The 26,174-nt window shown below is 42.8% G+C and overlaps 1 protein-coding gene across 1 annotated transcript in view; it reads right to left on the reverse strand.

Annotated features, from left to right (window-relative positions):
• LOC117270909 (cholesterol 24-hydroxylase-like) overlaps positions 1-25,825 on the reverse strand; it is a 172,247-nt gene extending 146,422 nt beyond the window's left edge. The window contains exon 1 of the mRNA XM_033648909.2: positions 25,822-25,825. The gene's annotated coding sequence lies outside the window, so the exon portion shown is untranslated. The remainder of the gene's footprint in view (positions 1-25,821) is intronic.
• Between the last annotated feature and the right edge of the window lie 349 nt (positions 25,826-26,174).

Genomic DNA, 26,174 nt, shown 5'->3' on the forward strand with positions numbered 1-26,174 from the left:
TTTGCTATTGTGTGCCTGGGTGGAATGACAGTGTTAAATAGAAGATGTTTTCAACATGAGCATACGGTATTTTGGTGCAACCTGCAACCTGCAACCCTTCCCTCCACTTTCTGTGTGTTACTGTTTCCAAATCTGCTTCACCACAGGAAACAACAACACCTCCATGCTAAAAACTCACACGCTGAAAATGGCAAGTTCGACAAAGATCGTCTGTTAATGATATTTTGTGGCATTTTCTTTTGCAGAACAATTTAATGACAGTGCTTGCCTCCCTACATGCAAGTGTTCCTCAAAAGTTCACCCTGACACTATTTTGCGAGAGCACCATCGCTGCATCCTGGGCTTAGCACTGCCCAAGATGACTGTGATTGCTTTCAAGAAACAAAACCACACCAGAGTTTTCCCCCCTATAGCAAAGAAATAATTGCTGATTCCAGAACTTTTTCTTGCGTGGACACATCGCTGTGGTGATATGTCTGGCAATGCAAGGCTATGCTAACATGTGCTTTATGCAGAAAGTACCTGTCATTGAATATGAGCAGAAATCTTGCTGAAACACATCAGCTTTTATACATTAATGACAATTGCTGAATGTTTCATTGATGTGAATTGGTGCCAAATGCACATTTAAAGAGGTTACATCTCCAAACAGAAGACAAAAAGTATGTGTGTTGACGCAGCATAGATAATATTTAAATGTCATAAGTGTTGTCAAAGATAAAGAAATTGAGATCTTCAAGAAAATAAATAATGTGATAATGACAGGTATTATTTTATGGGGACAACATCCTTTTTTACTTTACTGTAACAAATCAAGTGCAAAATAAATAGATTTGACAAATTTAAAAGTTGTATTACATCTTGTCCCTGAATCCACCCTTTAACTGGAATCAGGATAATCCAAATTTTTGGGTTAAAGGCATACATATGGAAGATTTGATCCAGATTAAAACCAAGACTGGATTACATGATCTACTCTGACTTCAGAATCCTTTTTTCTTTTGAACAACCCATTTTCAAGATTTGATCCAATCCAATTACTGAAATCCGAACAGATTTCTTATGAACAACAGGGCGCCTGAATTTGTGTTTTCCCTTACATGAATAAAGACAATTCCACCATATATTGGTGCATAAAATGCACCAGTATATGTGTCGCCCCCAAATACTGATACCAAGTCTACCCCCTTGAATATGCAATGTGTAAACTGATGGGTGATTCCTTAAAAACAAATGTTATAAACAGCTGATTAAAAGAAGGCAAAGTGGACCTCCACAAGTCAGAGCTGCAGTGTTTAATCCATATTTCCTGATTTACCACAAACATACAAGAAAAAAAAAAGGTGCATGTCAATGTTCAAACGGGCCTACTGATGCGCTCACTGATGCAATTCTGTTTTGTTTCAAAAAACACCTGCAGCAATTTCTTCACTGAGCGGCCCAAAGCTCAGCGGTATTTAAAATCCAGAACACCTTTGATCGACACGCATGATGCATTTTCTCACCCTCTCTAAACTGATAGCAACAATGCATACATAAAAACCTCCGGGAGAGGCTACAAATTAAAGGCTGAGTTTCAAAAAAAACAAAAAACCCAACAACACACTTGTTTCAGGTATTTCTGTCACGTCACCCTCTCCTGCTGCCTCTCTGAGTTTGTTTGCTTTAAACAGAAATTTCCCTCCAGTCCCTCGCACTGTAGCAACCCAAGGCCTGTTGATCAATGCAACCTTAATTTGAGGCCATGGATTATAATAGAGGCATTAGCGTCCATTGATTAGAGCTCCAGTGAGAGGCCTAGTTGCAGTATGAATGGAGAGTCAATAGAAACATCACTTGCAATGACAAAGACCTGCAGACCCCCTCCGAGCCACACAGGGATTTAAATGTCAAGAACAAGCATGATGTTAGGGGGAGTTGACTTTATATTTAGTTTGTTCTGGGTCTCATGTTAGTGCCTTTTAAAATAGAAACAAAGACACTTTTGACTTATAGCAAATCTGTAAATTCAAAGGGCAGTAGTCTCTCTACAGACAGACTCATTATAATACCTTTATCATGTAGCACCTCTCAAACAGGGTTACAAAGTGCCTCACAGATTATACGACATAATACATCTCTAACCCTCAAACAAAAAATGAACATATCAAACATTTAAAAAAAAGCTTAGAAAAATGCAGTGATTTAAAAGAAATCAGCAATGTTGCAAAACAAATTTCAGCAGTGAGTTTCTGTTGTACAGTCTGAGATTGTGTGCAGGTAAATAGGTGCATCACAGTTCACAGATGTGTGCTGCTGCTAGACGATATAGTGCTTTAAAAGTAATGAGTTAAACCTTAAAATCAATCCTGAAGTTAACTGAGAGCCAGTACAGCGAAGCTAAAATGGGGGTTATGTGAATTCTTTTGTTTGATCCAGTTAACAGTCTCCCTGGAGCATTTTGTATAACTTGAAGGCGTGGGTGTGCTTCATTGTTTAGGTGAGTTAAAAGCAAATTACAGAGGAAGTAAACACATGAATAACTTTCTCCAAGTCCGAGAAGTTATCTGATATTTGAAAGCATTCAAAGTTGATAAAGGCAGAACTGAACTGCTTTAACGACGTGATGGTTGAGATTAGATTGGAATCAAAGATATCTCCTAAATTTCCAGCGTTAGGCTTAAAGGTCCAGTGTGTAGGATTTAGAGGGATCTAATGGCTGAGATTAAATATTACATTAATCACCTGAATATAAGAATCGTTGTGTTTTCATTACTTTAGAATGGGTCGTTGATATCTACATATGGAGCAGGTCTTGTCCACAGAGTTCACCATGTTGCACCGCCATGTCTCTGCAGACGCCCAGAGCAGTCAGACCAAACACTGGCTCACAGGAGAAGTTTCAGTTGGTTGCAATCTGCAACATCAGTCGCTAGATGCCACTAAATCCAAAACATTAGACCTTTAACAGAAGGTGCTGGGTTAGGTAATGTATCACTGAAGTGTCCAGCGGCAAATAAATGAGGTTTCTACCATTTTTTCCCCTGTTAAAGTGTTTTTGGGGGAGTTTTTCCTAATCTGCCATGCTGAAAAGCCTTCTAAGGCAAATTGTGATTTGTGATATTGGACTTTGTCTGTGGATATTCTCATTTATCCAGGTCAATTCCATTCTGGCAACAATTAAATCGTAGGCAACTGGACTCTGATTTTGTCTAGAAGACGTTTCGCCTCTTATCCAAGCGGCTTCATCAGTTCTCAACGCATCAGTCTGACTATTCCTCACTAGTCTGACAAACAGTGGAGTAAGACTCCAGACTGTCTCAGGCCACCTGAGACCTGGCCTGAGACACCACCTATCCCCCATTTACAATGTGGCCCTTGCTGCTGTACCTAAGAGATTGAACAACAAAGACTGTCTGAAACTAACCTCAAGTGGCTCAAAGAAACACAACGACAGTCGTTCACTGGTAACCACACATCATGCCTAACGACTGTTGCTCACCAGTGGCCCCACCCACTCCTAACGACCATCGTTCACTAGTGTGACTCACCTGACCCAAACAATGGTCCATTGAAACTCCACTAACGAAGTATTGTCTTATGAGGGTGGTGGGTGTACACCTCCACAGAGGTTAAAAACCTGAGTCTTACTCCACTGTTTGTCAGACTAGTGAGGAATAGTCAGACTGATGCGTTGAGAACTGATGAAGCCGCTTGGATAAGAGGCGAAATGTCTTCTAGACAAAATCAGAGTCCAGTTGCCCAAGATTTAATTGTTGCCAGAATGATATTGGACTTTATAAATAAAATTGAATTGCACTGAATTGTATTGAATTGAATAATAGTATTTCTGTTTTTTCTTCATTGAGTTGGACTCAACATTGGTTTCGCATAGATGTCATGTTCTGCTGAATGAATAAAGGTGGTGATGATGTACTGCGTCCCAGTACAAGATCAAGGGTTGGGAACCTCTACACTAAGGGCCCTGACATACCAAGGCAACTGTGACCCGTGGGTCAATGTCGAGGCTGTTGGTGAGAGTCTGTCGACCTAGTTTTTGTGGTGTGTCCTGCATCGTTGGAATTAGTCCGCCCCAAGCAGGCATCTCTGAGCCTAAAAAGTGGAGCCTACACGGAAGTACCAGAAACTGCAGTTCTTTTTATGGCCACTTGAGGCTCCAGAGGTCAGTCAATCACCATTGACTACTATGTTAAAATACCCAAATTTACAGCAGGAATAAACATGTTTACAGCCTGGTACAAAAAAACAGTTATAGCTAATTTCAACATTCATGACACCTGCACAGGGGTGAATTTTTATATAACTCACTTGTTAACATTTTATTAAGGCTTAAAAAGATGGTTAATAAAGGACAAGCTGTATTCACTGACAGACTGTCTGCCGATAGTTTCCTCAGCTTCTCAGTCAGACCCACCCCTCACTCCTCCACAGCTCCTTCAAATATGGTCACTTCTGGTTCCAAACAAATACGACGTCCAAAGCCGAAATGCTGAACTACTGAGTCCTCAAAATGGGAGCCCACAAAACAATGGGTGACGTCACAATAGCTACGTCCAATATTTTCACAGGCTATGGTCAGCCCTTTTTCAGCCGATTCAGCATGTTGTATTGGTGTCACAAGAAGACAAACAGAAGTGAGGAAAACAAACAAACAACTAAGGTCAAGAGGGCATGAGATAGAAACAAATTCATTATATTAGGTTAGATTTTTTCTGTTAGTCATTGAACACTCCAGCAGAAACAGTTTGTAATTGTTAGTGTTATTGTTCACTAGTTCACGATAAATATCCTTTAAATAACCTTTAAACATCAGGTTGTGTTGTTAATTTGCTAACTGGCTAACAAACGTCTTGAATCCATCCTGTCAGTCGTCTTGTTTCCCTTTTGAATGACGATTACAGGCTACTGCCACCTGCTGCTTTGGAGAGTTATTTCCTCTCCTGCAGGCGCAGAACCGACGTGCTAGTTGGCTGTCGGCTGTAGTCCTTGCAATGTGTTCAAGTAAAACTTTTGGGCGAGACAAAGGCAACGTGAGGCAACAAATGACTCTCTTTATCACTAGTTCTTGATGTCGATTTGGTGTGTCTGGGCAGAGGGTCTTTACCTTCTGTACTGTGACGTTTGTCCCAGTGAAACAGAGCGGTGTACAGTTTGACTGGACCACTAAAAAGTGGGTGGGCTTAGAGTTAAGTGTGATACAGAGCTTTAGCAGACTGTCCATACACACTCCTTCCTCCCTTAGATGAGGAGGAGGACATAAATTACACCTCTGCCATATTGTTTTTGAAATTAAAACAAAAGTTTTGCCTACTGATATTCTAACACACTTCTTCCTATGTCTCCATATTGCTCTGTTAGCTAGCTACTGTGGGGACAGCTTGTCGCTCAAAGTCTCATTTGACTGGATGAACTTTTGTAAACGCCCCTGAGTGCAGGATGAGTCATCAAACATTTGAAACTGTTTTACAGAGAGAGAAAAGACAGGCATTTTGATGTCAACATACTCTGACACTGATGTTCTGACGTATATTTGGCATAAAGATAAATGATCAGTAAACACAGGCACACAGGATTCAATCTGGAAATGTGTTTTTCATTTCATGGGGACTTTAACTCTTTAGTGTTTCACAAAGCATTGCGACCTCTTCCTCTGTTCATGATCTTGACGAAAACAAGAGCACGAATATAATTAAAGACATTTCATCTTTGCAGGAAATGAAGTCTCTGGTTGCCATTTTTTGCAGACAGACTCAGTGCTGGTGTTGTCATCAGCTGTCAGTATTAGGTGTTTCTAACTGTCGACTGCATCAATTTTCTGACCTGTGATTGTGGTTGGCAGAGGGGATAACTGTCAGTCTACAAAGCCCAACAACCTGCGAAGATCCCCAAAGACTTGCTGTCGTTTTGTAATTCTGATGAACTATTCTTAGATTCATTTTCTAAAATTGTCTATTTTGCATGCAAATTCGAGCCACATGCATGTATAATTACCACGGCCCCCAGCAAGATAACATGCATCTCTTTCCTGTAATGTCCCGTATCCAAACTGAGATAACAGACAGTTTGGCCAGTAATCCGATTAATGAAACAATCAGGCAATCAGCAATCATTAACAGACCGAGCCTGAGAACGAGTTTTTTCGCGGAGGAAAAGGGCTGAGGAAACAACAATAAATAGAGCCAATCGTCTTTATCGGTGAGCAGCACATTGCTCATCCACACCCTCTGCAGCCAGTCATCCGAACCCTAATTAACTCTCTGGAATTGGCTCGTTTTTTTTTGGCCTCGGTGTTCCTCCCCAGTATTCACAGCGCTAGAGATTATCTTTATGGTTTTTTTGTTGGGCAATGATAACCTGGGTGTACTGCGGTGCTAGGGAAAGCATGCCTAGGGCAATAATATTTCCACTCTGCTTGCACTTCTATTGACCGTGCTGTGGCTGACGGAGGTTGTCTGACAGTCAGTCACTGAGAGGCATGATCCTATACTGCTCTCAGGGTGAGGGAGAGGATCAGCTTCTGTCAAACCAGACCCACTTCTTTAATTTTGTGGGATACATTACCGAGAGACGTCCAGGGCTCCTCAGACGGAGAGACATACGACTACACAGAGGCGTACTGAGTCTGTTTCCCTGCTCAGAAGCTCTGCTGATGTACAGCATTGTTGTGGTTTCCATTTCTCTGAAGGCGCTATGTGTTACTCCCTCTCCTTCCTCCTCCCTCTTCATCCTCCTCTTGTGAAGCATGAAGTAATAGCAGCTCTGTGAAACTGCTACGCTTGCTCTTTCATCCCCCCGTGGAGCATCTGGTCGGTTTGAGCTGTGCGAGAACACACACCCTGGGCCCCAGTGTGAGACTTCACCCACTAACACACAGCGATGGCATCTTCCAACTGAGCATTTTCATTTTCCACAGCTTATTCTAAATATGGCTCTCTCTCGTACAGCTGGAGGTAGCTGCTGGAGACAGAGCGAGAGATGGCAGAGCGATGGGAGAGGTAGAGGGCAGGGTTGTGGAAGGCGACGCGGGGACACACGGGGCTTATGGGAATGTGGAGTGTGACAGGGAGACGGGCTCGGGAGGGTGAAGGGGTGAATCGTGTTGTCATGTTTCGCATCAGCTCGGGGGGTAAAGGCTAATTTGACGCCCAGAGGGGAAGGAAGGGAGAGGAAATGCAATGAGGCTAACGTGGAGCGATACGGAGGGGGAATGAGCTCGACTCACTCACACAGTCAGGTTCACTCATTCAGTTTATTCCCACAGAGGGCTGATGTACAAGAGAGGCAGACAGAGTGGGTGGGATGGAGAGAGATATATAAAACGGGGAGGAAAGAAGAAGAGAAATACGAGCTCAGGGCATAAGTAGGAGTGTTACATCATAGAATTGTAAAAGATTGGGTCAGGTGGGAGTTTGTCTCCTCCAGGACTGAATTTAAAACCTCTCTGCTGCCTTTACGGAAAAAACATCCCGCCCGATAACTCAGAAAGCTTATTATACCACAATCCTCCACTGGCAGGTCAAGCAGTAGCCTGCACCTCCGAGCCCCGAGGACAGAGCTCTGCTCTGCGGGGAGCTCTGCTGCCGCTCTTCCCCCCCGCTGGTGGAACAAACTACACAGTCACCCAGGGGCATTGAGGACTCTGGGTGCTTTTAAAAAACAAGCCTCAAGAGATTTTGTTTGTTTGCATTTTCATCTTCATTAGTAAGCAGCCTGCCACCTCTTGGCTTTTGGGCCTCAACACAGGTGAAAGTACAAATATGAGAATAAAAACAATCCACCACAAAGAAAAGACCGACTTAAACCTGCAGTAACTACTATTTTTGGCCACTTGGGAGCAGTCCAAAGCTGTAAACACAACACTGACATGATAGCAAACAGTTGCTCATTCCATGGAGACTGTCCATTGTTCCAATGGCCTTAAATTTTGAAGCCCCATTATGCGGGATTTATACCTCAGCGTCAATGTAGAGCCTACGCTATGTAACTACATGTCACAGCGACGCAGACCTCTTGTCTGTTTCTGTAAGCTGAAACCATTTCCATCAGTGGAAACAAAGCTTTTATCTACTTTAATTTCACAGATAAGAAACAATAAATTGTGAAGACAATAAAGCCTCCACAAAAATAGCATTTTAAGTCCTGTGTGTGATTTATCCTGGCTTCATATGAGCAGAGGAAATCTCCACTCGTCGCTAGGCTAATTTATACAATGTAAAATGTCATAGGCTTGTGCTAATAACGTTAGCATGTTGTATTGTTTGGAAAACGTGTTTAGTATAAGACAGTTGTTTTGTCAGTGAACCTTGTGAGTTGTAATGGTTACCTTTGTTACCGCTGGCGCGGCGCTGTGGCTGTCAAGTGCCGCCCCCCAACACACATTGGCAGCGGCACCGTCGACGTGTATTTCCCACCCCAGCCCGCTAGGTGGCTGTACCTACACTAGTTGCCAACGGTTGCCAACTGCTAGTAACGGAAGAAGAAGAGGAAAAACTTTGAGGCAACAACAACTTGGATTTCACGGGTGAGTTTCTTATCAAAGTCATCTTATTAAAAATTTGAAACAACCAGAGTTGATACTACGGCGGCCGAGACGTACATAAAAGGCTTTTCTCGCAGCGCCAGCCGCATTAGAAATAGAGCAGTGGGCTGAAGCAGAGTGGTGCGGCGTGTCGGCCGGCGCCAGTGTGGGTTGGTTCATAGAATATAATGGAGGCGGGCGTTTTGACGCGCGACGTTTTGACGTGCGGCGTATGGCGGCGGTGTGTGTTGCACTTAAAACTAACTAAGGGAATGTGTATTTTTTGGAAAAAAAGGGACTTTGAATCAATTGCCGTTTGTTTATGGGGACAATGGGCTGTTGGGGAAATGGGCTTTCAGTCCAGTGGGACACTTTTCTGACTAATGGGGCTTTGGTATTGTGGGCCGTCACCATCAGAACAATGGCACAGCAACTACTACACATCCTGCAGTCATGGAGCAACATCATCCTTCATTCAGAGTTAATTGTGATTAATGTGGGGAGCTGTGATTGAGTAATGGGACAGAGGAGAAATATAACATATACTCTTAACTCAGCTCTCTAAATTAAACCATCTGAGAAGTTCAGAGGAGGACGATCTTTTTGGTGGTTCTGCTAGTGACTCTTTGACTGCTAACCAAATGACAAGGACGCCCAACCAGAGTCACAGGCCAAAGCCACACTATTATACATATAGTTTCTTTTCTTTGTCATATATTTTATTGCATATTTTTCATTTTCTGTCACTTACTGTGCAGGGTTGTCACAGTTTATAACAAATCTTACTTTATTTCACTGTTGTTTTCTTTCTTTTTATCCGGGATTGAACCTTTTTTCTTGTTACCAGATGTGTGAATTACTCATAGTATATATTTACCTCATTCTAATTTGCAATGTAGTTTTTGTCTAGTAGGATTACACCAGTATATCATGTGACCTGTGTCACATGAACGCTACATGAGTTCTTAAGATGCACACCTGTTTCCAATGCATTTCATACCCTGATGAAGACTCCTTAGTCGAAACACGTTGGTTTATCCCTGTATCAAGGATTTCTAGCCACAGTTAGAGTGCCTCGCATGCTTTTTTGGAATGCCTGCTTGTACCATGGACTTACAATATGTTGGATTGTATACATTTATCAGGTGTCTTTATGTGAATCTCTTGATGTCGCGTCTTGACTAACTTCTGTCCCACTAACTTCTGTAACTTAATGCATATCTTATTAAAGGGCCAGTGTGTAAAATGGGTTGAAAACAGTGACATCAGTGGTCAAATTCTAGATTGCAGGGCTCACTCGCTCACCCCTCCCGTTGGGTAAATGACGATGGCCTCGTAGGGACAAAAAGCCTTGCGCATGAGTTTTTCAGGAGTAGGTCTATCTAGCTACGAGGTGAATATTTATTTAGAAATCTAAACCATGTTATGATATTGTAATGAATCCCTCATGAGCAGGAGACCAGAGGAGCGTTCGGGAAAAAGGCCAGTTTATTTGAGCACTCCAAAAACTCCGGTAACACTCCAGGGGGTAAAAGACTCCGTCCCAAACTCTGATTCTTCTAGCGTAATAGACACACTTCATACACACATACTCGTTTACCATAATGAGTAGGGACCCCCCTCCCCACTCTGCTCCACCAATCTCCAGCCCGCACACTGACTGACAGCGTAGCCGGTAAACAGAGCTCAGCTGTTTATTTAGCCTAGCGATATCTCCGGACTATAGTAGCTGTAATGGACGACTTTGAACGCGATTTTGAAGAGTTTCTTGTAGCGGACACAGACCCAGAGACATACCTGTTTGAGCCGGAGTACACAGATGAGGAACTCCATGTGTTTGATGCTGAGCAGGCGAGAAGAGAGGCTGAATGCACAGAATGGGATTCGGTGCTACTGCTGCCATTGTTGGGGAGATATATCACCAGGAGGAAAAGCGCCGCAGAGAGCGCATCACAAGGAGTGAAGTTGCGTCTTCTTTTCCTCGCAGATGATGGTTTGGGTTCATTCTCTCCTGTTGTGTGGTAAGTGTGGTCCATTCGCAAACTTTATAACTAAAAAAATTTTTCACTACTCTCTATCGACGAACTACTAACACTCTCTGCTGTTTCTTCCTCCTTCTTCCTTCCTTCCGCTGTCTTCGTTGGTTCATTTATACACGCGAAACGCGTTCTCTGGCTGGCTGGATTGTCCGCTCGGTCTGCCGTACATACGTGGCGGCGCAAGATGGCGACCTCTCTAAAGCAAGGCCCTTGTTACATATATATATATATATATATATATATATATATATATATATATATATATATATATATATAAGCATAATTATAAGGCTACGAAAACCAAACAAATTTTATTTTATAGCGATCATACACTTGTATAAACATATTAATGGGTAGAATATTCAGATTCAGATTCAGATTGACAGTAAACCATGCCAGATATTACACACTGGCCCTTTAAACATTTTTTGAGTCAAGAATATAAAGCACGTTCCTGAAGTTTACTTCCCATATCCTAAGACAAATTCACATCCATAACAGTGATTGATATTAGAAGTTGAAACCTTTGTGAGTTTAACAGAGTGAAAGAACAGTTAACTTATGAGCACAAAACTTCAGTTCCTGTGAAAATGTACAGGTGCGACATTGTGGGAACGGGAGTCATTGTAACTTGATGTTCTCCAAATCTGTAAAACTCGCCAACACTCTCATTTTTCCAACTCTTAGGCTCTAATCTCTGCCGTCCGAATCCCTATGCTCCTCTCTGTCCTGCTGTTACTGCAGACGTGTTGAACTTGTCTTTGTCCCTTGACTCACCCCTGAATTCATTGTTAAGGCTGTAGCATTGAAAGTTAGAGCATATTTTGGGTCTTTTAACGGTGTACAGTTACAAGAGGGATTTAAATCAAATTCTTCACATTTGATTGGACCGCTTAAGAGTGGATGGGCTAAGAGTTTAGAGCAACAGGGAGTGGCAAAGAACTATAGGCTCCACGTACTAACTTCTTCACTTGGAGCATATTCAGTCTGGAAATGCTGCAGTTTCCAGACTGAACGACTTGTCTCTTCAAATGGTGTAAGGCAGCAACCTGTTTTTATTCTGACGTTGTCAAATATAGCCGCCTAGTCAGTGATTTTAGCGTCAGAAACCAACAAAGGGCTGTGCAGCATCAGTTTGAAACACCGCCGGATAACAATGTAAATAAAGGGTCTGGAAAGTCCCTGTAGAGCAGGCAGGAGGGGTGGTGGTTGTGTCCAACGAACACCGGACTTTCACCCAGGAGCTCAGTGTTCGCTGCCCATGTGAATATTGAGCCAAACCATGATGTTTTTATTTTATCCGTTTGTTGAACAAGGAAATGAACTTAAAAATTAGCCATTTTACCAATGCTGTAAGTTAATTTTAAAACTGTGCATCTAATGAGCAGAAACTGACCACTGAAGACACAATGCATGTAACAGGCGGAAACTGACAGAGCGTCAATAACAGACGCACTCAGGATACCTAGCGCATAGTATGCAGATGTGAAACTCCACTGACGAGTTGACGACTTGGGAGTGAGAACGTGTTGGAAGAGGTGTGTAACAAGCTTTGAGGTGCACTTTTTCTTGTTTGGTGTGTTTTAAAGGTGTTACTCACTCAGCAGGGACGTGTGTATAAACCCGCTGTATTCAGAGACAATGCAGTTGCATAATACAACATGATGTTCAACAAATGTTTTGCCGCGGTTGAACCGCTGTTGTTGGCTCAGGAGGAAGATGAGGGAGAGATGAATGAATCTGACGTCTGCCACATTGTTTTGGAAATGAAAACAAAGGATTTGCCCACTGATACCCAAACACACATCTCTTCCCATCGCTCTCTCTCTACTACCATGGTGGTTTTTATAAATCTACTGTGGCTAACAAGTCCCCCAAAGTTTCATTTGATCAGATGAACTTTAGTTAAAGCCCCTGAGGATGAGTCATCAGACATTTGAAACTGTTTCACAGAAAGAGTGAAGAAAGGGATTTTGATGTAGAAGTACTCTGATAACATATTTGTCATACAACAAGAGATGAATGAAGAATTAACACAGGGACACAGCATTAAAACTGGGAAACTTTTTGTGTTGTATTTGTCAACACAACTCAAAGCATTCTCAATTTCTAAAGTATCTCCAGTTACAGTTTGTTGACACCTCCTGACAAATATTTTGTGAACAAATTTAATACGATGTATTATAAGCTGACTGTTTCATTAGAAAATCAAATGAGAACTGTATTTCTCTATTCTCTTTCCAATGGACGGATATCTTTGAAACAACCCAGAGTAAAAGCTATAACTCTTTCATATGTTTTTTTGACACGTATCTCTAATATATCATCTCATGTTTTTCTGTCAGTACACTTTAAACACAAATTATACACTAAAACAATATAATTTACAGACTGAAACGTGCCTGGTGCTTCTGCCTTGCCTCACGGCCGTCCATGCTTGTTTAAAAAGGGGGCGTGGCTCAACTGCAGTCCACTTTAGATGAGGTGGAACACTGTGATTGGCTTATAGACATTTGATCAAATAAGTCTGTGCATTTGGGTGGGGTCAGGTGATCGTAATTGTAGATCTAAACATCATAGAAAAGTTACATACATTGGAATGGATGGGGAATCTGAATGGGTGAAGCTGGCTCAAATCTGCAAACCTGGAAAAATACTCAAGTAAAGTAGAAGTAACTATATTACTTTACAGTACTTCAGTGAATGCACTTAGTTACATCGCACCTCTGCCTGCTTGTTGGAGTTTGCATTAGTGCATTATTATTAATTTAGCTTGGTTGTTGCTGGTAATTAATGCTGAGTTAATGCATGTACTTTCTCCCTGCCAGGTGGCATTCATGTTCTGACGGGCGGCTATCACACAAAGTCAAACAGTTTCCTCACGTCTCTGCTGACAAAAGGTTACTCTGATTCTACCTCCTTCATTGTCTCTCTCCTTTTCTCCTCTCCCTCCCTCCGTCTGTCGTCCTTTCTCCCTCTACCTCTGTCTGTCTTTTCTGTTTCTCAGGAGAGCTCATTCTTTCAAGCTTATTTCCCATGAGCCTCCGCTGATTGTGTGATTGCAATCACCCCACGCAGCTGCCATGGTGACAGGTAGAGTGTATTCTTGCTCTGAGCGCAAATTTAACACCACATTTGATGACATAAGCAGAATGAGGTGTGTGAGCAAGTGTGTCCCTTTGTGTGTGTGTGCATGAGCGAGTGAGCCTAATTTATCTAACTGACTTACACCCGTCACAAAAGGCCACGAGTGTCAGAAACAGAGTGTTATCTCTACTGTCTGCTGCTGTGTACTGCATGAGGGTTATTGCATCAGAAAATGAGGAATCCCGACACATACAGTAAAGTTATATGTCAATTTGTCAGCATCCTCTCCTATGGGATATCGGGTTTGTCAGTGAATGGGGGTTTTATGAGCGCTGTCTGTCTCTACGTCTCTGTATCTTCTACCAAACCTCTCTGAGGAGTGGAGGATGCCCTTGCTTGTGTCAAACCAGTGTGTCAGAGCAATCTCTTTTGACAGGCTCACAGAGATGTTTGATAGTGAGGTGCCTTTTCCTGTCGAAAAAAGGAAATTGGATGGCATTTTTGCTCTGTGTCATACATGCCTGACTAACCGGCAGAGTCACTGTACGCAGAAAAAATAATATATATATATATATATACATATATACAGTACAGGCCAAAAGTTTGGACACACCTTCTCATTCAATGCGTTTTCTTTATTTTCATGACTACTTACATTGTAGATTCTCACTGAAGGCATCAAAACTATGAATGAACACATGTGGAGTTATGTACTTAACAAAAAAAGGTGAAATAACTGAAAACATGTTTTATATTCTAGTTTCTTCAAAATAGCCACCCTTTGCTCTGATTACTGCTTTGCACACTCTTGGCATTCTCTCCATGAGCTTCAAGAGGTAGTCACCTGAAATGGTTTCCACTTCACAGGTGTGCCTTATCAGGGTTAATTAGTGGAATTTCTTGCTTTATCAATGGGGTTGGGACCATCAGTTGTGTTGTGCAGAAGTCAGGTTAATACACAGCCGACAGCCCTATTGGACAACTGTTAAAATTCATATTATGGCAAGAACCAATCAGCTAACTAAAGAGAAACGAGTGGCCATCATTACTTTAAGAAATGAAGGTCAGTCAGTCCGGAAAATTGCAAAAACTTTAAATGTGTCCCCAAGTGGAGTCGCAAAAACCATCAAGTGCTACAACGAAACTGGCACACATGAGGACCGACCCAGGAAAGGAAGACCAAGAGTCACCTCTGCTTCTGAGGATAAGTTCATCCGAGTCACCAGCCTCAGAAATCGCAAGTTAACAGCAGCTCAGATCAGAGACCAGATGAATGCCACACAGAGTTCTAGCAGCAGACCCATCTCTAGAACAACTGTTAAGAGGAGACTGCGCCAATCAGGCCTTCATGGTCAAATAGCTGCTAGGAAACCACTGCTAAGGAGAGGCAACAAGCAGAAGAGATTTGTTTGGGCCAAGAAACACAAGGAATGGACATTAGACCAGTGGAAATCTGTGCTTTGGTCTGATGAGTCCAAATTTGAGATCTTTGGTTCCAACCGCCGTGTCTTTGTGAGACGCAGAAAAGGTGAACGGATGGATTCCACATGCCTGGTTCCCACTGTGAAGCATGGAGGAGGAGGTGTGATGGTGTGGGGGTGTTTTGCTGGTGACACTGTTGGGGATTTATTCAAAATTGAAGGCACACTGAACCAGCATGGCTACCACAGCATCCTGCAGTGACATGCCATCCCATCCGGTTTGCGTTTAGTTGGACGATCATTTATTTTTCAACAGGACAATGACCCCAAACACACCTCCAGGCTGTGTAAGGGCTATTTGACCAAGAAGGAGAGTGATGGAGTGCTGCGGCAGATGACCTGGCCTCCACAGTCACCGGACCTGAACCCAATCCAGATGGTTTGGGGTGAGCTGGACCGCAGAGTGAAGGCAAAGGGGCCAACAAGTGCTAAACACCTCTGGGAACTCCTTCAAGACTGTTGGAAAACCATTTCAGGTGACTACCTCTTGAAGCTCATGGAGAGAATGCCAAGAGTGTGCAAAGCAGTAATCAGAGCAAAGGGTGGCTATTTTGAAGAAACTAGAATATAAAACATGTTTTCAGTTATTTCACCTTTTTTTGTTAAGTACATAACTCCACATGTGTTCATTCATAGTTTTGATGCCTTCAGTGAGAATCTACAATGTAAATAGTCATGAAAATAAAGAAAACGCATTGAATGAGAAGGTGTGTCCAAACTTTTGGCCTGTACTGTATATATGTCAAGTATATTATGTCATCCTCTGCTGAATTTTCCCAATTATGGGAGTGGCAGCTGGTTTGCACTTTGTGACAGTCCTTGAGTAAATTATGGTGAATGCAGAGGGAAATAACACCTGAAAAACCCAATTTCACACCACATAAAACTGTACATCAAGCAGCTAATTGCTATTCTGGATATATTCTCTCGCATTCACCGTCAGAGGCAGTCGAGCCGAGGCAATATCACCGACGCTTTTACAAGAGCTTAAAGGGAGAGTTCTGAGTTTTTGAAGTGGGGTTGTATGAGGCACTCATCCACACACAGGGTATTACATAGAGTAGATGTCAGTCGGCACGCTCAGTGGAGTCTGACATGGAAGCTAAGCAATGTACTGCTGTGTAGGGGTCAGGAGTGATTTCTAGGGCTGCCCCCTAATAGTCCACCAAATGTTAGTCCACCAGAAAGGTCATTAGTCGGCAAGATTTCATTTCAGAAAGTGAAACTTTATACAGAGCTGCACCTTGTCAAAATAAATCCAAACCTGTATGACTGGACCATGTGGGAATTTAATTTGAAAGGACAGACACAGGAAGTGTCTTCGTCAGGTTAATTTCCAGGGCTGGTACCTGCGGTTATTCCACAGGCTAGTTAATAACATGTCGGGCAGGAAATCCAAAGTGTGGGATCATTTTGAGAAGGTGAAGGACGATATGGACGTACGGTTTTGGAGCAATAACATAAATAAAAAGCATACCATAAAAATAATGATAGAGAATAAATAACAAATAAATAGACTGTGCTGACAAGGATGTTGAATCAAGACGTACATATAGAGACAGTGAGGGGCTACTGACACACCACAATGTGTTTCAAGTACTTATTCAGACAAAATCATATGTGTAATATTTAACATCTAAATCACTGTTATCAAGTCGCAGTTCCTTTTATTTTGAAAGCCAGTGACACAAGTTTAACCTTTGACCCCGTGGTCACATTGGTCACCGACGTGGAGGACTCCAGCCATGAAACTTTGCAGCCTGGGGATGAGGTGGCAGCCTACATGGGGTCCGTCCCAAGTGTCTTAAATTACTGCTAGTTATCTTACCTAGCCGACTTTGCTAGCTGTTTAGCCCGTCCCACCTAGGAAAAAATGTGAGGAGCTAGCTCTAGAAGCGATGAGCGAGCATTGTCGGTTTAAGAGACATGAGACGTCCTTTCCACTGTAGCATCACGTGAAGCGACGTCCATTCCTGATGACGCCGGCACAACTGGATCTGCTGCACAACGGAGCCAGCGTTTGGCGTACATCCCAAGTTACATTATATTCGCTGATCAAAGCCGTAACCCTCCGTAACTTAATTACAACATGACAGTCTTGCACGAAATATCATCGTTACTCTTTGTAGTCACGTAGGCATGTGAATTACAGTGTTTCATTGCAAAGAATGCATGTAATGGGTACACTTGCGCTGTTTCTCCACCATCTCGTTCAAATGAGCCAGATGTAGGGGGCGGGTATTTATACGTCATGGCGTTCAGCTGAAAAACTCTTCCAGATAGGAAGCTCTCGACCATCCTAGCTCGTAGCTGCTTAAAGCTTGCTGCTAGCTCCTAGCGCAAGCTCCTCGCTGCACAAATAAGAGACTTGGGATGGCCTAGAAGATGGCGGACCTCGAACGACTTCCAGTTCAAGCGAGGAGCTAGCAGTAGCACTATAAAAATAAGAGACTTGGGACGCACCCATGGAGTTCAAGACACCCAAGGAGGATCCCACCTCAGTCTTTGTCAGCCCCACCCTGATAAGTTTCACTCACCTGTTCTTCCTGTCTTTCCCTCATTTACCCAGCAACACACCTGCCCTGTGTTGGCCTCATCAGTCCCTCCCTGCTCCTGAGTTTTTCCCAGCCAGTCAGCTCCCTGCCTGTTCTTCTGCCTCGTCACGTCATTCCCCTCACCTGAGCTTCTCCGCCCTTTTTCTCCACCTGCACTACATCCCCTCGTCAGACCAGTTTGTATTTAAATCCTGGTTTTCAGTTCAGTGTCTGTTGGATTCTTGATTTTGGTTGTGAGAGGTGCAGGTGCAGTTTCTGTGGAATAAAGGGTGATCTTTTTGAGCTCCTGTGGTCTGCTTTCACCTGCATCTCAGCACCACATCACACACAGGCCCTTATTGTGCAACTTTGGTGAATCCAAACAAACCCTTTTAGACGCTGAAGTCACATAGTATCACACACAAAAAAACCTGTCGAGGCAGCTGTAGACCAGCAGCTCCTGTGTCCAGCTATGTAAAATAACTGTTTTTCTCAATGGAGTCTGGCTTTGAGGAGACAATGGCTTCATTTTTCTCATTGGAAAACAATTTATTATCTTACTATACTGTATAATGACAAAAACTCTGTCTGTGTCTCTGTTCCGCGTTTTTCTCCTCACTGACTTGGTCAATCCATGTGAAATTTGGCACAGTGGTAGAGGGTCATGGGAGGATGCGAATGATGAAGCAATATTACATCAATTGGCCAAAGGGGGGCGCTAGCAACCGATTGAAATTGCAAACTTTAAATGGGCATATCTCATGCCCCGTATGTCGTAGAGACATGGAACTTTGTACAGAGACGCCTCTCCTCATGAGGAATAACTTTGCTTCGAGAACCCATAACTTCCGCTTATATAGATTTTCCGCCATTTTGAATTTTTTGAAAAACACTTCAAATCGATCTCTTCCTAGGAAGTTTGAGCGATCTGCATGAAACTGGGTGAACATAATCTAGGGATCAATATCTAAAGTTCCCTCTTGGCAAAAGTTGGAAAACTTACTAAAACTGAGCTTCTATAAGGCAATGAATATTGTGGAGGGCGTGGCTCATCACATAAAGGTGTATAACATCTCAAGGGTTTCACCCATCACCATGCAACTTTGTAGGCATATGACCACACATAATCTGAGGGGACCCCTCCATTATTGACCCCATCAAACAAAATGGGGGCGCTAGAGAGCTAATTTCTTATCTAGGCCTAACCACCATATGGATTTTTACTAAACTTGGTAGATATGTACCAGGATATGTACGCCTCAAGGTGACTGGAGAAATTTAACTCTAATTGGCAACTGGGTGGCGCTATAACAACAGAAAAATGCTTAAAAATGGCTTAAATGTGACTGATCGCTGTGGCTCCCCCTGTGGACCAATATTTTGTTTTCTTCTAATTTTTGGTATGACTAACTCATGGTATGGTATGCTGTACATAATCACGGAAACTGTCAGTGTGTCATTCTGTCTGTCCCACGTTTTTCTACTCACTGACGGGGTCAATCTATGTGAAATTGCACATAGGCATTGAGGATTGGCATAGGTAGAAGGTGACAAAGCTACCAATGGGTATGGACTAGTATTAAAGTAAAGCTGTGAAAAAACTCTCAGTATAGCCAACACTTCTTTTTAGGTGGCTAAAACACATTTTGATGCTGACCCTTCCACAGCAGTACATTGCTAGTACCCAATGATCAAAGTAGTACCCAATATGACGCCACTACAAAAAAATCAGAACTCTACCTTTAAAGCCTGATGCTACCCAGCCAATGTCAGGCTTTTCTGTCCGGCCCGCACCTCAGCTGGCATCTGCAGCTTTTTTTGAACCCCTGTCCACACTAACTGTGGACTGAAGCTTCTAATGCAGCCCTCGTTGTGTCTCCATCTCCCTTCCTCCCCTTCCCAGTCTGTCTTTACTCATCCCTCACTTGTTCTCCTCTTTTACATTCACACTCCATCTCCCTCTCACTTTCACTCCACCCTTTTCATTTCCGTCCTCCTTTATCTTACTCCCATTTTTCCACCCGATGATGCTTTCACTCCTCAGGTTCATACTTCATCTCCTTCTTTCTTTCACCTCATCTGCTTTCATTTCCTTCATCTTGCAGTCTTCATCTTTTTTTTCTGTTTTTAATACCACTCTTGATCACACCACGGACCATAGCTTCAGTCAGGCTGTACAGTCAGATGTACAAATGTCTTTCATCGTATGATTAATAAAGACCATTCAGACAAAACACAGGATATCAAACGGTTATTCAGAAAATGAAGGCTTAGCTTGATTGTTTTTATCTTGCCTATGGTGCTGCATGCTTCTTTTAGACTACGTCGCAGCAATAATCTCACTGAGTACCATCCACAGTCGTCTATGATTCAGGAGCAATACGGCTAACCATGCAGGTGAACGAAGAGCAGTGTATTTGTGTGTTTCACAGTCCATCAAGTTCAAGATGAGGCTGACAGGCTGAGACACGGACAGTAGCACCCCCCTCATTCATTTCAGTCGAACTGCTGCTTTGGCTGAGCGGGGGTGGCAAACAAAGAAGCTGAACTTGGCTCAAATTTAGCTGCACCTCCCTGCAGCATGCGTTGGCCGATCACCTGCAAGCAAACATTCCTTCGATGCCACGAACGCTGTATTTCTGCTGTTTACCTGGCCTTCAAGCAATTTCAAAATCCAATTGGACCCCTCGTTGTGGAGATCAGTGTATGTTGGATCAAAGTTCAGATTAGTTGAACTTTTGTTGCACAGTTTGGCTGAAAATCAACACGAGGCTTGCTGCTGTATCGCTCATGTAGCCACTCTGTCCACTGGAAATAACATTTTGCTCTGTGCAGCGGTGAACTTTTGCTTTTGGTGTGAAAAGCCTGGTAATGCACGATATCCATAACCACAATTTAATGCAGTAACACTTGTTTTCTAATTGTTAATTCAGTACACACATAAGAGAGTAAACTCACAACAACCTGGTCTTGCAGAAATACATGAAAAGACCAACACCTCTTAACACCGCACTGTGTGGTGGTGGTATGTAATGTGTTAATAACAATGCCAGTAGAAAGTCAACTGGGTTCCTTTGTCGTGGTGGACACACAAGTTTCCTAGTTTGGAAATGTCAAGCAATGGGCCACAGTATACACACTGAAAAAGTCTGCATAGGAATAAGGTTGGAGTGATGTATGGGTCAAAGAAACACAGGACTTTCACCCAGGAGACTGCTGTTTCTGTCTCGTGTGAAACTAAAAGTCAACATTGACTTATTTTGACTTTACATTTACCTTTACGTAGTTATGTCACATTAAACTGTGTAGTTATGTCCTTTACGTAACAAGCATAGTCATTTAAATGACAACAGAATCTTTTTCTGAACCTAACCAAGTAGTTTTGTTGCCTAAACCAACCGTGCCTTAAAGGGATAGTGCACCCAAAAATGAAAATTCAGCCATTATCTACTCACCCATATGCCGATGGAGGCCCAGGTGAAGTTTTAGAGTCCTCACATCCCTTGCGGAGATTGGCGGGTGGAGCGGATAGCACACCTAATGGTAGACGGCGCCCCAGACTAACGTCCAAGAACACAAAATTGAATCCACAAAGTATCTCCATACTGCTCATCCATAGTGATCCAAGTGTGCTGCAGCCGCGACATAAAAAGTTGTTTGAAAAACGTCATATGAACTCTGTTTTTAGCCTCACTGTAGCCTGTAGCTCTGACTGCTTCTCTGTGCTCCACGTTCACGTGTGCGCGCCTGTGCGTGACCAGCGAAAGCATGAGCTTTGCTCACCCGTGTTTACATCACGTGACACGTGCACCGCAGGGAGAGACAACGTTAGCCACAGTTGCTAAAAGATAATTTGCACTATGGTCTTTTAGCAAAGGCCAGCCCAACATGTCTGAAGACTTTGAAATTGAGGAGGAACAGCATTTCTTTGCTGAGCCGTATTTGTTTGAGCCCGAGTATACGGACGGAACTCAGGCTACTGGACGAAGCAGCTGCCGCAGCTCATGAGCCTAACCCTCAGCCAGCCACAGAATACCGGAATCGAGCACTGGAAACCTGGTGGTGTTGTTGTTTCAAATGCAAAGCAATGCCAACGGATGAGGAAAGTCTTTGCTGCTCAGACTGGTGTTCTTGGATGTTAGTCTGGGGCGCCGTCTGCCATTAGGTGTGCTGGTCGCTCCCCCCACCGATCTCCACAAGGGATGTGAGGACTCTAAAACTTCACCAGGGCCTCCATCGGCATATGGGTGAGTAAATAATGGCTGAATTTTCATTTTTGGGTGCACTATCCCTTTAACCGTGCTTCCGCCACATAATTTACCTCATTACGTGCCACCATGTAATGCAGTGCTCAGAGGTCCTTGTCATTTTATATTTGCCCTTGAGATCACATTGACCCAGAACCAAATGCTTATCAATGCTTAGCCAATCAAATCACATTTCAAATGCAACAAATACAACATATAATACAAAAACCACAATAAGACAACAACTATTCAAACATAGTGGCCTCTCAAGAAAAACAAGCACATGTCTTTATCACCACATTATTTATGATGTATATAAGATTGTTCCACGTCCAAGGTGCAGAATGGGAAAATGCAGTTTTCGCCAGATCTGTTAAAACCTGGGCTACATTAAAAAGCAACCACTTGGTGGAGCATAGCTGGCAACTACCAGAGCTGACACACAGAAGGGTGCAGAGGTCGGCTGGAAGTTTGCTCAGTATTGCTTTATAGATAAAAATATACTAGTGCTGTTGTCTGCGAATGGTCAATGACGTCCATCCCACCAAATCATACCCTGCCTCTGCACTGGGTCTAGATACAGCCACAGCTGGGGTGGACATTTGACTGATTTTAGCATTTTACTTGCAAGAACCAACCATCAACAAGATGCTTTTATTTATTAATGAAAGTGACTGATGTGTGAGGCTGAGACTGGCTTTAAGTTCTTGCACTTGCTGAATGTGTTGTGGGGAAGCTTCAGCAGGGAATCTGCTGTACCACCAGAGCAAGATGGACCCCCCTCAGGATCCTACAGAAGAGAGGAGAGGAGAGGAAGAAACATGAGGAGAGAGAACAGGTTGGGATGGAGGCGTGCAGAATGTGAAAGCAAATTAGAGGAGAAGGTTAGGTGGGTATTTATGATCGAGGAGGTGCGTTCAAGGTTTGGTCCTGCTCCCGAAATTCTGATAGAAAGCTTCATTAAAAATCCTGGCTGCACTTTGGCAAGCAGCAACAATCATATCCTCCTGGTCCTTTTCTCCAGACGGTACAGAGGTCATCAGAGATGCTCATTATTGGCCCTTTTTACACAAATATTGTGCTATCCACCTTATTTTTCACGGAAACACGGAGGCAAAACAGAACGCAGCCAGCTTCCGTTTTTTTGTGCGACACTTCCGGTCCAGCACTCTTACCACTGTGTAAATGGGAATCGCCTTGTTGTTTACCTTGCTGAGTTTAGCTATATATATGTATATATAACATTTTTCACGTCACTATATCACCGTTTAGACTAATCTGGTGTTTGTAAAGTCTATAAACACAATGACTGAACAAACAGTAGTATTTTCTCTGTGTGTAATTAATAACATGGTTATCGTAGATTAGCTGGGCTAACCGTTAGCTGTTAGCCGTTAGCCGTGTCTGTAATAACTCACTAAACTCACAAAGTGGCCCGTGAAAAAAATATTTTCCCCAGCGGATGTCTTAGTTACAACATGATTGAGCTAATTGGAGTAGTTTCATGTCGTATCCGACAACGGGAGGCTTTTAACGGATGACGATCCTGATGTTACCTTTGCTGCTGCTGTTAGCTGTCCCTGTCAGCTGCAGCCACTGATGCTTTCTAGACATCGTGATTTCCCAAAACTGAATAAATACCACACATAGCAACACAAAACTGCTTTGCTAGCTCAATCATGTTGTAACTGCTGGATGGTTGATGCGTACATGCTGATTCAGGTGCTATCAGAGCCGATCCGCGCATCTAGCCACTATGGCTTAATGATCAACTCAGTCAATTAAAACAACCCGTCCTGTGTTAGGAGTGTATGTCGCTGACAGAAAGAAAGAAAGAAAAGGGAAAAAAAAGATAGAAAAGCAGCGTGCACCTCACATATTTATTTCTCACAGTTGTGCACACGTGTGGCTGGCATGTAGAAGCACCGTCTGTGTGTCTGTGTGTCTGTGTGTCGAGAGTGCGAGCCGCAGCTTCAGCTGCTCAGGTAGAGAGGCTGTGTAGCCCGGTGTGTTTTTTCGCTGATTCGGTTCTGCAGGTTCTCTGCTGGTACACTGGAGACGGGGATCAAGCAGTTTGTCTCACTCGGGATAGACTGTGCTTTTTTGGTTCATAGTTTATGATTGACGTGTGATTTATTCGCGTTTAGAGGGAATAAATTTCCGTTATAACGGAAACATGGGCACAGTTATCTAACGTTATACAAAATACACAGACTAACTAACTAACTAACTAACTAACTAACTGATTGACTAACATAAACAACTGAAAATTGAAAAAAAATTAGCTTGCACCGTCAGCTCCGGTAAGGGAAAGCATGAGGGAAAGCGGCTGACCGGAAGTCATGCACAAAAAAACGGAAGTTGATCACTATTTACTTCCGTGTTTGAAAATAAGGTAGATAGAGACGCTACAAAGTCCCATCTTTATGCCACCTTTGCAGTTTTACACAGGACCAAATGACAGCAGCATCATGTTGCTATGTTTTTCCACACCTAGTTTTAGTTTAGTTTAGTTTTACTTAACTGCAGTGACCTTGGTGGGCTCTGTTTCTGCATGGTCCTAATTTCTCCTGCTTATTTCAAAAATATATATATATATATACCATGTTAGTTTTCAGACTGTAAAAGTGAAAGGTGCAATACTGCTTTCTAAAATGTGTAAGCGACATGTCTCCTGTGACCCAGCTGTTAATTACACCCATGAAAGTGAAAAGCGAACCCAACTAACTGGTTTTTAAATGCCTCGAGCGTTTACATTCAGCTGGTAATTAAATTATTCTGTGTACCAACCCTAGTGTACAGAGTCTTGAGGTGGTTCTAATACCTGAGGTTTTGGGTGGAGCTGCCATACAGGTGTAGCCACAGCCCTCACATAATTGTGGTGAGGAAACAATGTATTGCTTTGTGCCGCTTGAATAAATGTACTACTTGTAGAAATGTGTAGTTGAACATAACATCTGCTTTCTCACATTGAATGAAAACAAGGCCACAATAAAAGAAGTGCAGGTACGTACTGTGAGGACAAGCTGTCAGAGCAATACATGATGTGAGCTGGTTTGTTTGATGGGTTTAATAGTTGACAGCTGCAACAGCTGAGACTTTCTGACTTGCGAGAGTTGGTTACAGTGAAAGTTTTCTTGAGTTTTGTCTTGCAGCAACATTTAATGGCCATATTTACCTATCATGTCTTAATAATAATCCTACAAACAGATAAGGGTCTGTCACATCAGATTCAATGCTTTTGTGTCAAAGTGACTAATGGAAACAGCAATGTTTGATATTGGTTGTGTTGAGAGCAAGTGCTGCAGCTGGGAGCTGCAAAACAGGCTGCAAAGTAACCACTCGGGGTATTTGTGCACTGCCAGTTTACATCCACTAAAAGTGCTTGTTTTTGCCACTGACAGGCTCAGGTTATTATTTCGAGTGTCTAACAACACTGAGTGTGTTTACATGGACAGTTTAATTCCCTTTTAATTCGGAATGAAAGTTCATTCCTATTAAAAGTGATCTTGTAAACACCTAATTGGGAATGAAAACGGCCAATGCGATTGTAAATTCAATCCGATGTAAGGGGCTGGAATATTCCGTTTCTAATTCCGAATGAAAGAATTTCTCCCACTTGTAAACACTCATTCCTCTTTAAGTTCATTTCGGTCTTTCTGCACATGCTCGTTTCCTTGCCCTTCTGGCACGATGACGTATACAGCATGCATAGCAACGGGCTGAGACAGAGCACTCAGACTCGTTGCACTCACCGGTTTCCATTCGCCACAGCACGGTCTTCTATCTCCCTTCTTCGACCTTCTACCTCCCTTCTCCTCCTCAACAGACGAAGCATTAGCAGAACAAGGTTGTTGTCGTACTGCTGCTTCAAGAATATAAGCAAAACAAGCCTTAAAAAGGCACTAAAAACGGCGTCGTCAAGCATCTTGTTATCCGGAACGAGGACTACAGTTTTTTCTTCCGGTAAACGTAAACACGTAACATCCGCCCCGCCCCCTATCCAATCAGAAACCTTCCCTGCTCCAAACCTTGCGCAGACCCGAATAAAGGCGATTAATCTGATCTCTGTGTAAACCCTCATTCGGAATGAATATTTCCCATGTAAACTACCTGGAAAGACTTTAATTCCAAATGATTTCATTCAGATTTATTTCATTCTGAATGAGAAGCCATCATGTAACCACACCCATAATGGAAAGGATCCCTACAGAGATAGATCTTTTTGTTAAAGACTAGGATCATTTTTGTTTAACCAGAAACAGCTG

Source organism: Epinephelus lanceolatus, chromosome 13 (genome assembly GCF_041903045.1).
Source record: "Epinephelus lanceolatus isolate andai-2023 chromosome 13, ASM4190304v1, whole genome shotgun sequence".
Taxonomy (NCBI): Eukaryota; Metazoa; Chordata; class Actinopteri; order Perciformes; family Serranidae; genus Epinephelus; species Epinephelus lanceolatus.